Source organism: Lineus longissimus, chromosome 2 (genome assembly GCF_910592395.1).
Source record: "Lineus longissimus chromosome 2, tnLinLong1.2, whole genome shotgun sequence".
NCBI classification, from domain to species: Eukaryota; Metazoa; Nemertea; class Pilidiophora; order Heteronemertea; family Lineidae; genus Lineus; species Lineus longissimus.
In genome coordinates this window covers 7,582,173-7,604,817 of record NC_088309.1, presented here as the reverse complement: position 1 = coordinate 7,604,817, position 22,645 = coordinate 7,582,173, and the positions used below count along the sequence as shown (strand labels likewise).

The 22,645-nt window shown below is 39.8% G+C and overlaps 1 long non-coding RNA gene across 1 annotated transcript; it reads left to right on the top strand.

Moving 5' to 3' along the window:
- Positions 1-1,111: 1,111 nt before the first annotated feature.
- On the top strand, positions 1,112-18,714 carry LOC135483609 (uncharacterized). The gene is made up of 2 exons (XR_010446347.1): positions 1,112-1,583; positions 16,542-18,714. It is a non-coding gene; the product is annotated as an uncharacterized LOC135483609 (long non-coding RNA).
- The last annotated feature ends 3,931 nt before the right edge of the window (positions 18,715-22,645 follow it).

Below are 22,645 nucleotides of genomic sequence, written 5' to 3'. Positions count from 1 at the left end.
ACATGTACATGTGTACATGTACATGTATACGTAGTCACATTAAGTTCGAGGCCTTTCATCGAAGACAAGAAATACTTTGGATCTACATGTATGCTTTAATGGAGACTGTTGTTATTTTCTCAGTCACCAATGGGATTCAAATCGAAACGATGCACGGCACGTTAGTTGAGACCATTTGTAATAAAAGAGTGGGTTTATTTCTTCGATACCTACTGTTTAATACACAGTTAGCGTCAGTTATAGACACCTTTGTCATCGTTATCCGACAAGTAGCCGGAAATATCGTTACCCCTGCTGGTTGTCAGGACATGTAGAGGCACGAACGGGAGGGGAAACTCCATCGTCCAGACAAACATGAGATAAACATTTTATATTGTCCTAGCCCAGTAATCAATTACATTTGAATTTTTCGTATTAAAGGTATGGTGCATTGATGTATTCGCCAACTTCTTACAACCGTTGTTATGATGGGGTCACCCCTGGTGAAAGAGCCAGCAGGATTAGGCTTCTGACAATGTCATTACCGCGTGGTACAGGCCAAGGTGCCGAAAATCTTGATCAATTTAATGGGTGTCAACAAATGACAATAAAATTTCAGATGAACGTGTGTAAAAAATAGTAACACCCCCATTCTATATAATATCAAGATATCACATACTAGTGTTTTGAAAAAAGCGATCGAATAAAAAAAGGAATCATGCAAATGAAAACATTTTCATACACGTACTTCTATTTACTGCTTTTATTAAGTTTATCATCTTGTTGTAGTCAATGCTGCGTACCATTGTTTATGTCAGTGAACAACCCTATCTAATTTATCGCTCACACTGTCGACATGATTGAAAATATATGCAATAGGAGAGGGGTACTCGACAGTCTGTTTAAATGCGCGAAAGCTTTCAGCTGTTGATTCTTTCGTAAGGGGAGAACCACTCCGTGATGCAAGAGCATTCGCAAGGATTTATTTCGAAGGGTAATTTGCATATGCCCACGCACATTTGTGACACGTGATCATGAGTCCCACGTGATCGAGTTAGATTCCTACATTGATTACCCAGTGCGGCCTACGCGAGCGCCGTGTGGATTGAAGAGTTCGATGACACTCGATGCTCTCTCCCCATCTGTGAGTGACATTCACCTGGTTATGACGAACGCAGGTGCTCAGACATATCAAATATTTCCCTGTCAAACTTTATCAGTACAAAGGGACGGCAACTTTCACACCGGACTTAAGTGATATATACATACATGTAGTGGACGCGGCACCCGATTTGTCCCAATATCAACAACTTCTACTCAACTAAAGACACGCAAAATCTCCCCTTTATTTATATACGTCGGCTGTACCACTACCGGACAACAAGTCGTATGGTGCCTTCCCACAAGTCACCTGATACTAGGCGACAATTGAGATGTACTTCAAATGAGATGTCCCAGTTGTCAATTAAATTACCAGTCTAGAATATCAAACTTTAAGTGGATTAGATAGACGATTACATAATCTTTTGCCTATGTGATAGGCGTTAGAGGACGTTCTTCGGAATAACTGTGAGGATATAATCTATGCCATGAAAAAAATACTGGTCGGTATTACTAGTGTCGTATTATTTGTTATCGCTGTCCCTTTTTATCTATCTTACTTTAGTTGCGGTGTGATAGGGATCGTAGGTTATTAGTGTCGTATTATTTGTTATCGCTGTCCCTTTTTATCTATCTTACTTTAGTTGCGGTGTGATAGGGATCGTAGGTTATTAGTGTCGTATTATTTGTTATCGCTGTCCCTTTTTATCTATCTTACTTTAGTTGCGGTGTGATAGGGATCGTAGGTTATTAGTGTCGTATTATTTGTTATCGCTGTCCCATTTTATCTATCTTACTTTAGTTGCGGTGTGAAAGGGCTCGTAGGCCCCAACAGAAGTTAGTCCATTATTGATCATTACGATCTTTGAGAGTATTGATACCACAAATCATTTGCTGTGGTAAGCTAATGTCTAGTCGATTCAGTGCTCGTGGATGTTAACTTGTAGTGAGTTGGGACTCTTACCACCGTAGAGGTGGCCGAGTGGTTGAGGCGATGAACTGCTAATCCATTGGGATCTCCCCACGTGGGTTCGAATCCCATCTCGTCGTTAACTCTTCTTTATCCATTAGCGATACACACTGCATGAAAAAAGTGTATTTTGTCCCTATTTTGTACAAAATAGAGAAAGAATTTCCAAGATTTATGGAACCAAGGGTTCAAATAAGTTTTTGCTATTTATCTTACTCAATTATAATTTTTCCGAAGATTGTTTTGATCGATATAAAGTTGACTTTTTATCAAAAACCCAAATGACTTACCATTTAGTGCCCTACATACTACCTATAAAATCAATATGTTTACATTCCTGGCAAGCCCTTGTAATACAATATTGGCAGCTGCAATTCATAATAAAATTTACTAGTACTTTAGCTCCCAACACAATGTGTAAGTTTCTGAATTATTGGACGTACTCCGGTCTTGGAAGAAAAGAGCAGCAAGATGGCCAAAACGCATTATCTTCTTTTTTCGTAACAAAAGCAACGTTATGAATATTCAGTGTTACCGCATCTTTATTATCTGTCGCCAAGTGCCAGTCCTAACACGGGCAAGCCATTTGGTCTATGCTGATGCACAACAACATTCTAATGTAGCAATTCGCGTAATATATCAAGTTAAGATGTAGTAAGGTTAATTTGTCATACAGTTCAATGCGTTCGGAGATACTAATTTAACAGCTCCGTCTAGAAGTCTATTCAGCTCTATTCAGACATATATCCCTTGAGAATCCTATATGTCTGAATAATTTGTTTCCATAACCTTGCATGTCTCATTTCTCAAGGACATATTGGGGGCCTTTAACGTATATCATTTCCGCCCCCAAGTCAGCAGCGAATACTGCATTAAGATACTCTCCTCTTTAGGTCAAGAATTCACTTATACGAATCGTGGCTTTCTGGAAACGACGCCCGTCAGACTCATGCATCTATACCTATCTTATAGGCCTATTCCGGACGTGAAAGTTCAATTGCAATTTGAATTTTGAAAAATATATTGAAATGTGAGTTATTACATGTACACCTGTCTCTAAGCGCGTTTCATGCATTCTCTAGTCTAATAAAAAAAATCAGGAGGTGAGTGTGAACTGCATTACACTTATCAACAACATGAAAGCATGTAATATTTGTTACACGTGCCTGTACATGAATATAATGTATAGCATGAGGATAATGTTACACTGATGTGCTCATGAAAGTTGCATATTTGGAGTCAACGTGTTATCAAAAGTCTGTGAAAGTCCATTTTGAATCGAATGCCCGGCTTCTGTTGTTAAAACTTATTGATCAGCTCTCGTAATGATATAACTTTTCTTATCAACGAACGTGGTTATTCTTATTAGGAGATGCTTTGGTTCTGCACTTGTTCGCTTCATTACCTCTGACGAACCATTCGACCAAGGCTGTATTTCGGTTTGGAATTTCTGTAACCCATGCCAATTAAAGTTAGTTCGCATCAAGGCTGATTCTTCCTGATGTTCGTAACAATATAATACCTTACTTTTTTCACACCAGGCACATGCTTCTATCCCAATTACACGGACGATAAAGAATGCAATATGTATTTGGTGACAATTATCAGATGAATAAAAAAACAACTCCTCACATCATCCGACAAAGAGATGACGCTCCAAAGCCGAAAAGACTGCGAATGATCAACCTTAATCTTTACAAAAAAAATCGGGCCTCCTTGCAGCCTATCCAACCGAGCTGATAATATCTTTTCCTTTACCACGACTTGGTGGACATATTTCTAAAGAGTATAACAATAACATCTGCCTTGCTAGAAAACAGGGATGGTATAAAGAATGTATATTATTCCTCTCTTGGCTGGAGATCCATAATTGAAGAACTCGACCTAACCCTCTTTCTACTTGCCCATTATTTTTTAGCATCTGCTGTTCATTTGGAGTCTGATCTATTTATAAGGGAAGCCCTCGCACCCAGAAACACATACAGTATACCATACAGGGTATGTCGTGACAATCCTGCCTTGCTGTTAGGCCGAAGGGGAGTGGAGCATGCCCAAGAGGAGGATTTAACGCCGCTCTAACAATCAGATGCCGAATGAAAACTTACGCAATGCCCACCTACGAACTATACCCAACTTCAAAACGACTGGCGCTTGGTTTTCACATCGCTTTTTGCTTTTCATAACGAAAGAATGACTTGATACAAAATCTTGGTTAGTGAGGATGAGTTACTGCGGCTTCCTCCGTAATCTTTAGCAAGCAGGCAGGGATCCTCGAACGGCGAGCTGGCGCCAAACGAGTTGCGTTGCCTGGACATCCGCTGATTCACCCGCCACCTTGTCTGGTATCTGTGGGATCCGTGCTTGGCTGATAAAATCCCTATTTACTCAAACCGCAGTTAGAGAACTTCGAAATCATGGTTGTTGTTCAAGATGAATACCCACTGTCTACCATGGCAACCGCTTAACTCACAATCCAGCGGTTTCAAGCCTTTGCTCCAGTTTGTAATTTCTTTTACCAAAACGGTTACAACTGAGGAGTTTTTGAAACTCCCGACCTGATTTTATAATTTGAAATCATTATTTTGAAATCAAATACATTCATGAACGTGTGCCTTTAAGCCACAAAAAAATATATTATTATGGCCAGTCTCACAATTGCGAAATTAGTATTTACCCAAACATTTAACTAATGAAAAGAACAAACACTGTTCTATGTCAGTCAACACTTGGTTTCTTTATAGATTTTTTTCTACTGCTGCGATTGAAGCACAAAATTAAATATTGCATATTTTCAGAGTGAATGATTTAAACATTTACATAAACAAATCAATATTTAAAACCTGTTTACAGATTTGTTGGTGTGGTTTCTGATTGCGGTTTCAATATCATATTACACAGTCTGTAGAGACATTTAAATCAATATTTAAAGCAGAAAATATTCCAAAATCCAGTTGAAATACTACATGTATTTTGGAGAGATTTGATATTGGCAGGTCTGTATATTGTTTTTGGTGGTGAATTTTAAATTATTTAAAGATAAATAAAAGCAAGAGGCAAGGCAAGTCTGTGCAAAATGCAGGTACTTTCTGCGAAAGTCAGCCAATGACCATCCTCGAATATCAAGGTCAGTTGTATGCTCTCCCCCTCCCACATGCCACTGAGAACGGGACGTACTGAGTGAAAGGCCCTGAAGCGACAGGCCGTAATGTGGGCCGTACTTCCACTATACATCCCCTTCCCTCCCCTCTACGTTCAGACCCGGATATGTTCTCCTTTTTATGATCAGTGGATCAGTGTTTGGAAGCAGAGGATACACCCGAAATACCACTACTAGCATCTGATAATCTAAGTTGGAGGGCAGACATGCCAGTTATTTCATTTATAGTAATTACAACACTTAACAACTTAAGTTATGAAGCGAAATCGGAAAAATTAAGGGGAGACGGATACCTGTTTTCGTCCTACTTTGACCTTGCTGTGATTGATTTTTATTTGTTGTTTTACATTAACAAAGCTGAGGGCCCTCTTCAACACGAAATATCGTCCATGTATTCAAAACAGATGTCATCTGTCGCTGTTGGTGTGTTCGATCGACCTTTCCATGTATGTGTATGAAGATACGCCGACGCGAACGATGACTTAATGATTTTAAGCATCTGGCCGCATATATATATATATATATAGAAATAATGTTCACTTTTTCGATAATTTTCCTATTCAATCGAGCCATTCATCTCCAATTCGCGAACTTGATTCAAGGTATATCAGATTTGCAGAACATGTGTGGAATGGTCATAAACACGATAATTACCGGGTGATATTTCAAACGTTTGAAATGTATTGAAGTGTTTAAAAAATTGAACTGAAAATGCATTGAAAGCTTGAAAAGCTTGAAAAATTGAACTGAAAATGCATTGAAAGCTTTTGAACATTTTTTATCGTAAAAACTTTACTGTTGGTCCGATACTCTCATTATTGAATGACAACCGACCTTTCAAAGAAGCGCGTATCACTTCTGATGGCGAGGCGAAAAGCATTTTTCGATTAGCCACTTTATAATCAAGTCATTCAATGAATTGTGCCGGTGATATCACATAAAATGAACATATCGTGTCAGCTGCATGATGATAAAATGTTGTTTGATGCGTTTAATTTCAAAATTGCATCATGTTAATTTGGACGCCTAGTACATTGATGTATGTACATGGCTGTGTACATGATTGTGTACGCGTGAATGTTAACATATTGAGTTAACACTTTTCAGCCGGTTGATGCGCGTCTGTAATGCATTTGCCTACAATTATTGTATAACACGTAAGATTGGACTTTTGTACAAACGCCACTCAATCGGCTAAATGGCATGTATCTGTCGAATATTCTCCTGGGCTCAATAAACGTTCATTAGTGGTGAGTTTCTGGTACTTAATCGGGCAGTCCGGAAGAGGTTCATGGCCAAATGAACAGACTTCCAATGGGGTATTCGAAAAAAAATGGATCACTGGACTGCTAGTGGATTTACTGGATTGTGACTCATGGATCACCACCGCCTGGAAGAATTGCCCAATCCCTAAATCCCTAACGTTTCCCACCATGTGCTTCAACATGTTCACTGGCACTGCCAACATGGATGCCTCTCAGACTCTTCACCACAGAAATCGCCGAGCTACTATCGGCGGATCAACATGAACTACAAAGCTGACAGGAGGTTTGTTTTGAAGCCAGCTGAAGAACTTCCTAGGTCAATGTGTGAATGAATATGCACTTGAGTCGGGGCATTCAATTAGACAGTTGTGATAATGACAGCAGGAGGTCGAGATTGGCAACTACCGGTAGGCTTCGGCTACAGTACAGTACAGCAGCGATCCTCAATCCAGGCGGTGGTGATCCATGAGTCACAATTCAGTAAATCCAGCAGTCCAGCGATCCAGCTTTTTCGAATACCTCTTCTAATGTCAGTCTGATTAGGCAGCATGAGCTAAAGGGAAAACGTTAAATTATTTACCGCCTTGATTAAAGGCCCATAAAGTAGGGCCTTCGTTGTCATGGTTCAACAGGATATAACGTTTCATTGAGAAGATGCAAAACACCCTCACCATCTCCCACGAGAATGAGAAATTCTCAAGCAATCTAATTGCTGGCCTTAATGAGCAAAAAACAGGTCGTGGCATGGTTGTCATGTGAGAGACGTGATTGCTACTGGAGAGTACTGTCATCGTTGCATTCATTTAAATTCATGCAAGATTGAAGATGTTTTTCACAAGCAAGGTGTTCAAAGTACGTGCGTGGCAGGGAATTAGCTTTTGGGTAAATTCTTTGCAGTCGATATTATACGTTACTTGTTGCAAGGAATGTTACCATCTTAAGATTCATGCCTGACGTGAATGCCCTTACGGTACAAGAATCCATTAAGCGAATTATCTTAAATTTGTTACAGGCAAGTATCTTGTAAAAAAATATAGTCATGCTACTATACATGTAGTTTTAAAGTTGAATATGTTTTTTAAGACAGCTATTTTTTCCGCAGCTATTTCTTGCTATTATAAAAAGGAGAGATAGGATTTTATGTGTTGAAATCCCCATCAAAAAATATCCTGCCGTATAATCCAAAATGAGCCATTATCAGAATTTAATGTCGCTCCTTTAACTTACCTCGTTTGACCAATAATAAGCCTCCGACTAAACCAGCTGACGATGTCATCGGCTGGGGCTAATAGCTTTCTTATATATGCCGCGGATGATGTACGATTTGATGATTTTGGACTGGTGGGATTTGTGTTTATTTGGGAGTATTTGTTTTTTTTAATCCTCAGTACAGACATAAGCATAACGATGATAATCATTGCTACATGTCCGGTATCGGAGGAATGTTTGCATTCTTCCCGACCGTAAGGGTTATAGAGAATATGATTGCTGGGGCTGTCTTATCTGGACATGGGCCAGACTTCCTGCGAAACAGTCTTGGTTCCTCCTATGAAACATTTTAGCTATTGTGTTTGACTCAGCTGCTCAGTGGGAAGCTTGGAAGGATTTTATCGTACCGAAAAGCCCGTTCATGATTCTCTACAGATATCAACATGGTAAATCGGCCAAGCTTGTCCGAAGCTAATGATGGGTCAGGAATATTTGATGATGTACTCATTAAATGGTGATGGCTTCACCAAGGAATGGGCACAGTATTTCTCGCGACACGGAGACTTGTGCTCTTTGTCCTCTAGTGTCAATGTTGCTTAGGTTTGGCTTGTCTTGGCTTGTCTTGGCAGTAATATTCCTGTCAGGAAAGCGACAATGTTCTAGTTATCGTATTGTGTCTAGACGTCAAATGAGGCGTAAAACAAGCTGATAATTCTCACAGAAGACGCTGCCTTGAATACAATACATGTGTATGAAATTAAGGCGGTTGGATGTCCTCTTGCAGTTGCGTTTACAGTTAACCCTGCACTAAAATATATTTTTTCAAATGAAAACTACGAAAGTTTCGTCGGTTTATAAGACATCCTATGTACTCATTCATCTTTCTTTTCATTCTGGTAAAAAGTTTATTAATTCGATGATTTATGAAAAAAAGGTCTTTCGGAAAATGCCATAATTAGCACAAATATATTTTTCACTCCTTCGTCATCGAGAGGCGGAGTAGCCTATACTGGAAACCAGTGTGCCAAGATGCACAAATATAGGCCTAGATATAGCTCCAAATTTTCAAAAAGTACTGAAACGACTCTGACGTATGCCTTCATAGACTATGCATGCCCGTGTTCATGTGCATGTGCATGGGCATGTGCAGATATATATGCTCTAATGGCACTTTCTAACTTGCAGCCTGTAAAACTCTCGCTGCAAATAATGACGACTGCCATCACTTAAACGAGTAAAGGAATCGAGTACGCGTGGTCGAACAGTGGCAGTAATGGGGACTGCTTACAAAAGTTCCCGTCTTTCTGTAGACATGCTTATGCCGTATTCCAAAGACTTTTTCCCATACGAAGGTCCTACCATCAATTAATAAACCATTTAATTGCGTTAATTTGTGGTCCTATACCATGCACAGGTAACATGAGAAAGCGCACGCCAGTAGCCAGCCATAACTCATGACCAAACCTGTACCGTTGATAACCGGACAATGATACCGATGACTGGTCCCAAAATAAGACGCCACCATTGAGATACCAATCACGCTTGCGATAATTCGAGTTGGTTGCCAACAGTTTCAGTTGATTACTTGGTTTGTCAACATGCTATTCCACTGCGGAAGTTTGAGACTTAAGAAAGTATTGAGGAATAATTTGGAAAGTAGTCGTCCCATCGTCTGTTGGTTTTGGAGGCATTTACAGAATCCTACGAAGAGGTTTGTAACAGGCCTACAAGTGGTCAGTTTGAATGGCTTTATGTGTGGCCGAAAACGATTTTTATGATGATGCTGACGAGAATGTAAGAAGTTTGCTTGGATCGCCCAGTATAGGCAATTAATAATAATGAATAGAACTGCTTTGTTGTCTTCCATGTGACATCCAAGATCCCCATGCATATCGGCAGATGGTTTTTCGATTACGCTTATCTGTTTTGAATGATGAAACCTGTCCTTAGATAAAATTTATACCAAGATGTGCCGTTATTTATGTATACAGCTAGCGTCACACAGAAAAATAATAGTCTCTACTCTTATCACAAACGAATCATATATATCTATATAACAGTAATCGATAACGTCTTCCAGAAAACTTAGGAAAGGAAAAGCCCCCGAAAGCTTATTACCGATACTTTATTGGCCCAAATATTCCTTGTTGCTGATGTACCGTGTCTGATACATTTTTGTGTATTCCACCAAATATAACTAGATGAATATAATTTGACCGATGAGGTTTTCGAAATTAGAGACAAGCTTTTTGGTCGTCTCTGACACGTGAGGTCATGTAGTTTATCTTTGTAATGTTACCTTTAAGTACAACCGCCATATTGATTCTTAAAGGGACAAATGTGCATGTGGTATGTAGATTTTTCGTACGAAAATGGCTTCAAGCTGGGCTGTGACATCTCCAAAATTCACTAAACTGCCCATTGTACAGTGCACTATACATGTACATAGAAGGGAATGAACTATGACCGTAGGTTTATCTGAAATTCGCATGCGATATCAAAAACCCATTCGCAACTCAGGCGAAAATCATTTGTTAGAGCATGTAGCGGTCACATGTTGCATTAGTGGGATGCTACTTGTGGCGGCACATAGTATAGGAAGGGATATTTTCCTCTTGGTCGCCTAAACCCCATGCTCCACGTTGTCCGTTTAACATCAAGGATGTAGGCGAACTCTATTTAAGTATCGGCCTATATTCTGATACTATATAGCAGGTGGAAAATGTCTGGTTTTTTACACCATGTGGATATCCTACACATAAAAATGCTATCGTAAAGGCAATTTGGCCTAAGTACCTTCCCGAAAAGCTGTAAAGTTGGCGAATATATATTTATTACAAATCGTATACTAGTAATCCTGGGTTTGGAGAGGGTGGTTTTTCATTTTAGTGCTTCCTCTTTCAGCGGAATTTTAGACACTAATCAAGGTGCAGACAAATCAAAATTAGTTTACTATAGTTAGAATTAGTCTACAACTTATTGTCTAAAAATTGCGATATCGAAAAGAATGAATTTACTCCCCCAGACATTGAAATATTTTACCTCTTCAATACTGCTAAGGAATAGACAAGCTTTTAGCTGTCGACTCGTCCAGTGTCCAGGAGATGGTGAGTCAAGACCAAAGCAATAGCTGTTCCCTATCGTTTCTGACTGAAGGTTTCATCCAGAAAACAGCAGTACAGAGGAAAAAAATCTCAAAACCAGTGCACTACGTCAATACACACGAATACATACCAAGAATTATTCAGTAACCATGGTTTCTGAAATGTAAAAATCCTTTTGTGTCCCAAAATTAGATTTAAGAAAAACCAAACTTTGAAGAAATCGGCCGAGTAGTTTTCGCACAGTGGCACAAAATGGCAGTGACATTTACGTATGAAAAAGCCTTTAGTGAATCATTCCTCGTCACTTTCCATGTGTGCTGAAAATCAGGGAGGGTGTGCAGAGACACAAGACGGGTAACGGTGAATTACTCAAATTTGCCTCAATTATTGTGCAAGCCTTTAAGTGAAACGAAACACATGACAAATGCACAACAAGGCTCCATGAAATTAAAATTTATCGAGCTTGGTTCTATTTTAAGTAAACAAAGAGTAAAGCCCAACCTGGGCTTCTTATAAACCGCGAGATGAGAAATCTCGAAATCGCGAGATGAGTAACCATTATTTTCTGCCACAAGATTTTCTACCTCCCTTGTCAATGACAATCACCATTTTTGATGCTTCTGTCCACTTCTCCATTCAATGATAGTAGGGCCGAAGACAATACAAATGCTACATGCAACTGCATGTTCATCTTGACCACAAAGGTTTTTGCAACTTATCAAGATATACTGTGAGTATAATACCACGAGGTTCAGGATGCTGCATGTATCAAGATTATTTTCCCGTTACGCCTGGCGGCACGTGTCACCATACACATGATTGACTACGGTGGCCCATAGAGGACATGCGTTTATTTTCAATATAATTGAACATTTTTCTTTTTACAATGCGTTTTTTTTCTCTCGAATTACAACCGCCGTCGGATTTATTTCTCACCGCCGAAAAAATAATTTCTACCGCCGGGTAAAAAATAATAATTCCCTACACCACCGCGGTGGAAATTAATATCCACCGCGGTGGAAATTAATATCCACCGCGGTGGAAATAATATCCACCGCGGTGGAAATAATATCCACCCGGTGTCAATAACGAATTAGCTCCCGCGGGGGATATCATTTCCACCGCGGTGGATATTATTACCACCGCGGTCGATATTAATTTCCACCGCGGTCGATATTAATTTCCACCGCGGTGGATATTAATCGGTGGAAATTAATATCCACCGCGGTGGAAATAATATCCACCGCGGTGGAAATAATATCCACCCGGTGTCAATAACGAATTAGCTTCCGCGGTGGATATCATTTCCACCGCGGTCGATATTAATTTCCACCGCGGTCGATATCAATTTCCACCGCGGTGGACATTAATCGGTGGAAATTAATATCCACCGCGGTGGAAATAATATCCACCGCGGTGGAAATAATATCCACCCGGTGTCAATAACGAATTAGCTCCCGCGGTGGATATCATTTCCACCGCGGTCGATATTATTTCCACCGCGGTCGATATTAATTTCCACCGCGGTGGTGGGAATTATTATTTTTTACCCGGCGGTGGAAATTATTTTTTCGGCGGTGAAAAAAAATATCCGACGGCGGTTGTAATTCGAGAGAAAAAAAACGCATTGTAAAAAAAAAATGTTCTATTATATTGAAAATAAACGCATGTCCTCTATGGGCCACCGTAATTGACCGATAACACAGGGCATGCACTTGGTGAACGTCTGGTCATCATTAAAAATAGCGCAGGATAGTCTGACCATTGAAACTAGGCTGTAAATTAGGTTAAATTCCACACATCGCAGAGCGGAGTCTATTTCAATGGGCCAATCAAAACAAGGATAGCTCCCTAATACAGCCTCGGTCTTTTTCAGGTTCCGTATTTGCAATACATCCTGTGGCGCATGGTACTCTCACCGAGGTTGGCATCTCGAGATTTCGCATTCCGCATCTCGCGGTTTATAATAAGCCGCCAATCTGCAGTGTCTTTTTGTCGTTTACATAACAACAAATTAAGTACCTTGAGTAAACTTCACCATTTAGATTTCCGGTCGTCTATCGATGCTTCCGCAGCCAATAATTCTAGGAAAATTTAAGGTGGGGACGTTGACATGGCAAGACATGAATTAAATTTAATTCGCACATCGCTTATTACCCAAAAAAAAATTTATGAGTAAAACGATCAGTCGCTTCTTGGCGTAGTTTTAAAATGTCTTCTCTCGCTCAGAAAGTCAGTCTGCTGACCTTGACTGAGAGAACAGCATTTTAGGCTGGGCCATTCACATAGAATTCACGTTGTCACTTGTAACATGAGGAACGAACTTATTTCCATAGAGCAGCGCTATACATATGCGTTTACATGCATGGACGCCACGTAATGTCATGTTTTTATGCCATTTGTTGTTATGAGTCTTTGCAGGCTGAGTCCTGTTGAGAACAGTGACTTATTTCGGACCCTTATACGTATACGAATCGAAATGGACACAAAATGAGTCCTTTTTACTACAGAGTTTTATCCGTATACGTATAAGGATCCACGATAATTCGCTGTTCTCAACCTCTTAAAATGAGGCCAAACATTTGTTGAGTCTGACGAATTTCACCACTATTTTGATTCATATTTTGGAAACATGCTCCCGGTCATTAATTTTTGGCAAGCTCGGAATCTGGCATGCAATCTACGCTGCTGTAAGCTGCGGCTTTTTGCAGTCAGCTTTTGTTCAGTGGTTTTTTTGCCGCCGTGGGATGAATTACACTACTGTTTGATTTATAGCCGCGACAATCCGATTACAATCGCAATCGCATTGAGGGAGATGAGCGCGGTTATTGAGTAGGGTTTCAGTAACGATAGCCGCTTCTTTTAGCTGACACTCACAAAAGAGCCTTCAGTGAGATGTCAGAGCGCGTCATATGCTTTGTTTAATCGCCCTTTTATTCAATTTACCCCTTAAAACCGAGAAATCCTTTGACGCGCTTTCATTTTCGCCTTGTCGCTACCTTGAATCAGATCATCGAAGAAGGATACCATAATTCTTATAGCTTTATGGGGAAAAATACATAGTACACCAATTCCGCAGACATGGACTCTCTGAGCATTTATTGTCGTGAGGAACACTGAGAATCATTTACCGTCTTGAAGTATTTAGGCCTATACATAGCTTGATTCGAAAGGACGACCTTTGTTAAGGGGTCAGTCCTTGATACTATAACCAACAGTATACGGTCATGCACTGTTCCTATTACGAATAGAAAGGTGAGGGGTGGTTCTCAGTTTTATGGGCCTATGCTGGCAATGAACGGTTCTGTCTTAGTGTGTGCATCATGTAATGGTAGACAACACCGGATACGATGAAACTACAATGTACATGTATATCATAACCGAGTCTTTCAAATAAATTCTTTGTAAGACACTGATCAAACTGAATAGCGAGTCAGTGTCACATTAAAAGATGTCCACACAAAAACATAAGCATTGTACAATCGTTGTGGTCAACGAATAGAGTGATCTCGTAAGATAAGAGGGGAATATATACTTGAATCTATCTTCTAAAACGTAATTATCTGTGTTACACTGGTTTCGTACCGAATCGTATAACGGAAATCGCGATCAAAATTAGGTTTCGCACCCGAAGTGAGAAATTTGGCCAAACCAATCTAATATTCGTAAGAGGCAATTACGACTAATAATGAAAACTGAGAAAGGCCAGATGACAATGGAAATCATTCATTGTACCAACACTTGCACGAGGTTTTCGCAGTGAATACGAACCACTCTATAAGCTGCTGGAGATAACGAAAGCAGTGGTAACCGCCGTAAATGCAAGGTGATAGCAACTCTTTGGCGAATTCTTGATTAAGTCCCTTGTGTACCAGTCCGATATAAGATTTTTGAATAATTCAATGTCTTTTTTATATATAAATATAAATGGATAGTCGACAAATCTAATGCATGTTATGAGTTTAGGTAAACGTTCCGACGATTTAGCCTTTTCCAAAATTAGAATATTGTTCAATTAAAACATTTTGTAGATATTTTACCTAATACAACATGTACAATATACTAGTAGTTGCTTTGTTTACCTCGATTTTAGCACTGATGTAGATCCGTGATATCTGAAAGATATTAGTCCTTTTTAAAACTTGCCATGGTAAGGTTAACTTTAATGTGAATTTGTGAACTTGGTATTTTTTTGTGAAATTCTTTGAATATACCGTTTTGGTCATCGTCGACACTACATGTATAATGTAAAAGACATGCTTCTATTACCAATGCGTTAGGTCTCCCGATGCCCCTGTCTATGCAGTGGCCACGATTAATATTTCTGAACGACTTAATATGACAGTATTTGCTCTAGACATGTTCCAATTGACAGCTTCGAGTGCACTCCTCATTGGCTCTACGATCGTGGCTAGTGTTGATTGGCAAAGTGATTGGTGTCTCTGCTAAAGGCAGAAAAGGATTAGTAATCAAAGCATGAAAAATGCTGCTCACACAGTAAGCAGACCAAAGTTTACCCATGGAGAAAAGTTGAGTTCGCCAAATAGGGAGGTTGAGAACAGCGACTTATCAAGGATTCATATACATATACGGATCAAATTCTGTAGAAAGAGGACGAAGTTTGTGTACATTTCTATCCGAATACGTATAAGGATGCCGTGATAAGTCGTTTCTTTCATTAAAAGAGTTCGTGTATACTGGGTACGGATAATGATGGTCTTTCTCAAATCATCGAATTGTTACGGAAGTGGCTAACTGTATATATGATAGTTGCGGTTACGGAAGTAGCGCAATGTATTGCTTTTTAATAATTCTATACAGGGATATAATACTTGCGAATAAGAATTCATGTCATTGCCAAAAGCAGAATTGTCTTGTATACGGTGTAACCCTTCCTAAGAGGCATATGACTTGCATGCAAGGCCTGATTACCGAAATCTTTAAAAGGATTTAAAAGTATTCTCGGGGTAAAGTCGAAAGAAGCTCATTTGCTTACTTTCTTTACCATATTTCTTCATCGTCGCTTTTCTGCCCTGACAACTATAAAGCAAGTCAGACTGCAGTAAGTGAGAAAAATGTCTTGTCATACATCTCCGACTGATATGATATTTATCAGCTAAAGACTTCTGGATTCCCCTAGAGATATATACAGGTGAGATAAATTACCATGACACTAATGACCAATTTCTATAAAGGTGTCGGATCGGTTCTGGACGGACGATATACACTTACTGGTGAATCTTCACGCATCTTCTTCCGAATTATCCCATTCATGAGATTTATTAGGGATTTAAAACGGATTTTCTGCTGAATCGTTTACGGAAGCGGAATAGGGATAGAGGAAAACCGTGTTATGGCCGATGGTCGAAAGAATGTGAGATATCGAACATATTTTGAATATGTTTTTGTTCAGACTCGTCACAGAGTTGAGGCTAAAGAAGTATTTGTATATCGGTCTGCACGACATCGTTGTTATCAGTATTAACATATTATTTTGGGAATCTCTGATTCTATTGAAATTTTGAAGGAACGAACTTTGACTTTTAAAGAAGCCAATCCAACTTCCTTTTTCAGGCCTTTCTGCAGTTGGTTTTCGAGGCGACGTTTCCTTATCTTTGTGCATGATTATTAAAACTATCAGGTCCCAACATGTACATTCGTTTTATTGTCCCAATGACAACAGACTATTTCCCATCGGAATTTTTTCCCCTCCACGCGGCATCATGGTAAACCACTTCTCCATTTTCTCTTTCTAGATAAGTCTACTTATAATCGGACTCCTGATAATTTGCCCCACGGTATCGCGGTCTCGCAGGGTTAAGAGAGGAGGGTGCAGCGGCGGAAGTCGGAAAGACACCATGGACGCCTGTGAGTTTATGTGCGAGATGGGAGCCAAGAGTCGAAGTCAAGTAGTCCAATGCAGAAACAGGTGTGTAATGGAGCAATGCGGTGGTAGACGAAGACGAAGTATGGATAGCGGTCTTGATTACGCATTTGCCGAAATTTTACAAAAGGAGTGGGATGGGTATTTAATGTAGATCAAGAAAGGAGGCGATTGGTGGATGGATGAAATATGATACTTTGTAACCAATTTCATATATACATTGCGGAGTAACTTCTAAGATTGATATGCGAGGCGCTCTACTGGTATTACTATACTTGGTGTTACTTGTGTACATGCATAATGCATTGCATCCAGACATGTCAAAGTTCCCCATGGACTTTCATTATAAGTAGCCTATTTTGCCATAAATTAAACAGAAACTGATTTCGGTTGACATGTTGACAAAACTTGAATCAAGCCGCCTACATCGCCATCAATGTACCAGCCTTCATATACAGGATTTTTCAGGATATGTTTTCCCCCAGTGTTTGCTTGCTGGTATTGGAGTTTATCCGCAACAGACACCGCATGAACAGCTCGTAAATAAAATGGGGAAAATCAAGCATCACATTGTTCTCTATTCAAAGACTAGAGAATTGTGAATAGAACATTATGAATGGGCTAATTTTCTCCATTTTGCATCGTTAGGATATTCATCATTTCGAAACAGGCGCAATCTTTGTTTTGTGCGCATGCATACTCACTTCTTTCTGCCGACCTCGATCCAGGCGATGACCTTGCATGCCTACAACAGTGGAATTCACCGAAAGTAAGTCTCCTGAAACGAGGCTAGTAGTAACAAAAACATGAAAAAAAGATGTTGTCTTGGATATTTGTCGAGTGAAAACGAAATTATAATGGTGATGGCCACGTACATCTTTTTTTACCTTTAATATTTGTTTTCGTTTTAAACCAGTAAGACATACTGTTATCAACGTACAGAATACTAGGCTTACCAATACATAAATTCTATTTTGTGACCTGTCGGTAAGGGTGTTGTTGCGATTCTGGACCTTGTCAGAAGGTCAGACGTCATTCATTATGAGCGGATGCGTTGGGTAAAGCGTGTATATACTCTAGTTTCACCCATCTGACACCGGATGATAAATTACTATAAAATCGAAACAAAGGCCAAGCCCTATCATGACGTCATGACAATCAGATAACTTGGTGTTGCCAACCAATTGTTTATCCAAATATTGAACATGTTAAATGGCACAAAACGACCATGTACATAATACGCACATGCTTAAATTTAATATTCAGAGCAGTCTCAGATTGTTGAATCTAGAATTAATTACTCCGTAAACCTGCCGCGAAATTTTTTTATCCGCCGTAAAATCGACCCGAAAAAGATTCGGTCGAAAACAAACCGTCATCTGTTCCTAATTGGCTGAGACGAAATTTTACGGCCAGATTTTACGGTAGGTTTTCGCAGGGGATATATTTTAAGAAAGGTTTATGCGCGGGGTAATTTATCGGCCATATCTGATTTATGTCCCTGCCGCCATTAATGTACACGCGTATCGTTCTCCCAAGAAAAGATATCCAAACTACGTAGGCCCTATTCACGTTACTTGAAAAAAATCCCCGAATGGTCAGCAAAAACATATTTTTAATATTTGCCTATCAATATTAGTAATTTTCCATCACATCCTCAGACAGGAAGTCACCTGTCAGCCATCTTGGCTTTTCCTGTTTGTTGATTGTTGGGAAAATTGGAAATCAATTAAAAGTAATGAGGCCTCATTCTATTTACTTTTTGATGAGGTTACCGCGGATCATCGTTTTAAAGAAGTGTTTAAGGACGAACCAATTTGCAGCTGCTGTCTTAGCAGCTGCCTGAGAAAAGACTGAGGTGAATTTGGCTAACACCAGACTGAATGGAACACCCTGTATAGTCTACTCCTGGCGGTTCAGTAAAACAATTACTGATTCATACCCTACATTGTCCTCAATTGTTGCATCATGTCAATATCGTCGTCCTTCATTAAAAGAATGTAAAAATATTCCGGATTCAGAGAAATAAAGGTTTATTTCAAGTATACTGCTTTTATTTTCATTTAAGGAATTAATACTTAACTGGAGGTATTGGTTGTCTCACCCAAACCGCGAGGGTGGGGCTGAAATGTTGGATACTTGTCAGTTTATACTCGAGTGGGGTGCGACAAATCAGCGTTCTTGGAACATGAGACGTTAGTGTTAGATTGCGTGGAAACAGGTGTCGAATGTAATCTGAAATAGAACATAATGAAACGCGCGGATTGTATGTTGCAAACTGAATTAATTAAATTCGCCGACCCGCCTAATGACATCTGGAGAACAGCCGCTGGAAGTTGAAATAAGTACCAAGTCCACGAACAGAAGTGGGCCTGTAATGCTGTGGTCTTTATGGCAAGCCAAAGCGGAATTTATTCAAGACTTTAGAATTACCATTCAAGAAGTTAAATATAAGTTCAAGAAGGAAATATATGTTCAAGACTAAAATATGTTCAACCTTGAATCAAATGTTTTCAACCTTGAATAAAATATGTTCAACCTTGAATAAAATATGTTCAACCTTGAATAAAATATGTTCAACCTTGAATAAAATATGTCCAACCTTGAACAAAATATATTCAACCTTGAACAAAATATATTCAAGACTCATGTGACCATATTCAAGACGCACGTCACCACAAAATTGATGACGTAGTTGCTCATGTTTTGATGCTTTACGGACTTTCCCGAACCCGCGTCCGGACTTTCCCGAACCCATGGTACTTGTGTTGCGTTTCGGAGCTCGAATTGTTCGCACGAGGTTTTGACACATGGTTGTACACGTACCTAGCCGCCTACACCTGACATGTACTGTAATCCTACACATCATGACATGGATGCCGAGTGAATGTCAGAGTCGATACATGTTTCACAGACATATCAGGCAAATTATAGGTTCAAAATGCGCAATGCCTCTCACCTTTCATTCTTAAGGCCGACACCACTGTATCGGATTCTCGTTGTCTTTTGACATGTTTGAGTGTTTAGGCTATACAGGCAATTAATCATGTCGTGAAACAGAACGCATCAGAAGTACCACAGATTCTACGCTCTACGTCATCAATTTTGTGGTCACGTGCGTCTTGAATATGGTCACGTGAGTCTTGAATATATTTTGTTCAAGGTTGAATATATTTTGTTCAAGGTTGGACATATTTTATTCAAGGTTGAACATATTTTATTCAAGGTTGAACATATTTTATTCAAGGTTGAAAACATTTGATTCAAGGTTGAACATATTTTAGTCTTGAACATATATTTCCTTCTTGAACTTATATTTAACTTCTTGAATGGTAATTCTAAAGTCTTGAATAAATTCCGCTTTGGCTTGCCATAGGTCTATGTGGCCTTTCTGATGAAAGCATCACGTTATTTGAAAGGCGTGTGACACCGAAATTGCCTCTCTGAGAAAAAGTTAACGTTTGGAAGGAGGATGACATCGAAATTACCATTATCATAAAAGCCTAACGTTATTCAGAAGTAGTCTTATACATGTACTATACATGATTCCAGTCTGGCATTCCTGATAAAAGCCTAATGTTATTCGGAAGGAAAGTGTAAAATACGACATTAATTTCAAAGAAAAAATATTTACAAACATATGTGGCAACGATCCTAACACATGATGAAGAGGAGGACGACGATGACGAAGACGATGATGATGATGACATCTGATTCCTCTTGAACATTCCTGTCACATCCAGAATTCTCGTCGTCTTACAATATTTTATTTGTAAGGATGTCTTAAATTAATTTGAAATATACTAGTTTCAGAAAATTAAAGATTTGTTTTATTGAGTTTTGTTTAGATTTTGTTGCCTGTTAGTAGGTATACATTCGTATACTGCTCCGTCTCTGTTTCGGGCGTATTAGGCCTTTATCGATTGGAATGATGAGCAGGTGTCAATTATGTTTCAAACACCCCATTGGCCATTTTATTGAGGTTCCGCTGTCTCTACGATGTATCCAGAACTACAACCAAGTGGCCACGAATCAATCGAGAAACGTCTCCTCTGAAAGAACATTCTGGACTATCGTGCGATAAGGAAAAAGGCATAAAGAAGCAAGGGAAAAAATGCTGGTAAGTGCCAATAAACTTCAAAAGACAATTCATCTATATGTTCCGCGGGTTCTTGTTACCATCTGTTATATAAAACAATCAAACAGATGTGGGTTGATACTCTTAAGGATAAACGTGGATATTTTTTTTTTGAGGCTTGAATAAATTTTTCGGATGTAAATGTATTTCAATGGCATTATATGCTAACAACCAAAGCGCAATCCACGGCACGCTATCTACAAAGCTTGCCAGCTCATCTGTAAAGGAAACCTGGACAAATTTGGGAGGTCGTAGTTTCTCATCCGGTTCTCCTGTGAATTTGAATAGCCTCCCCGGCACTTTTAAACGTTGTTTGTTTCAGGATCACACTTTGCAGGGGTAGCTTAGGTACTGACAAACGTGTACGACATATGTATGTGTGTATGTACTGAATTTATCTTTGGCTCCGCTTCTTCTTGTAGATTTTCCTCTTGGTCGGACTGGTACTAGCCTCGTCGGCTTTCGCGAGAACGAAATATAGTGCACTCTGTATAATGGCAGAATCCATGACTAAGAAGCAGATGAGGGCAGCTTGTGAATTTATCCTCGAGTGGGGTGAGGTTAATCAAAGGTCCAAGAACTATAAAGAACAGCTGAAAAAGTGTGTTGGAGCTTGCGTCAAATGTCTTTACGACGATTAATTCCCGCTCTCTGCACTCATGCATAGCCTGCAATTCCAAAGACCTAATTTCAACTTCCGTGAGGGGGAAATCAATTTTTAGAACATGTCACAAATGTTAAAACATAATAAAGACAACATTTCAATGCATTAACTTTGTATTTCTTACTTCCCGTTTTAAAGGATACACTTGGTCCATTAGGTTTTTACCCCTTACCCCGCAAAAGAATTCAGGCCAAGCCCCGTTCTACAAAGCCCGCACGCACCTTGAGCTAAATTCCCGCTGTTCTACTTTCTTATCAAAGCGTTATCAGGACAAATCTTGATAACATGGACCCCTACAGCTTTCATGTGCGTCGATAGGGCCTAAACCGGCAAGGGCAAATAAATGTAATGTCTCTTTTCGCCTGTGCCCAAGCGAGCCCTCCGTGCAGCGATCATCTTTCTGCAACTCGATTCATCGGCGACGCGCTGCGCAGGCGGTCTCGATTACCCTGGGGTAAACCCGATAGAACACTGGTGACGACGATCGGGTGGCGTGAAGCCGCGACATCGGGTGCACTAGAGGCGCGCGGAGAAAAGCTTCCCGTGCCAAGAGTTGTGCGCGCTAAGAAAAACTTTAAACACTTTCAGAAAAATACTTTTTATAAATATGGTAAAGAAGAACAAACACATAGAAGGAAAAACCCACCCCCTCCTTTCATTTGAATAGTTAAGTTCGGCCTCGGCGTACTGGTGCGAGCTCGTGATCGATCTTGGCACAGCAACACATGCATTCTGTCCGGGATTCTTCCCCACTCGAGAGGAATACGTCAGACCCTTGGTTCGCAACTGATGATCTGCCTAAGGATCATCCAGCTGCCAAAACATGTCAGATGGGTGTTCCAGGACTTGACACTAAGTTTAGGGACTCCACCGATGCGTCTTGAGTCACTCTCTCTGCATCAACAGCGATTTATTGATTGCATCAATTCAATAGCCATACCAGTTCTCCGCCATGGTGTCGTCCACCTGCACCACCTATACTCCCATCTTGGACGTGAAGTTTGACCTCATCAGTTATGACACTGTCGAGATTAAAGCACCTGTTCTCTCCAGCATGTTTACGACTATTCCGACATTTATGGGCGGTTATTTCCGCATTAAATGATGTCCTAAAACGCGTCTTTATAACTGGCGACTCGTGTGTGTGTGTGTGTGTGTAGAGCAACCCGTGCGT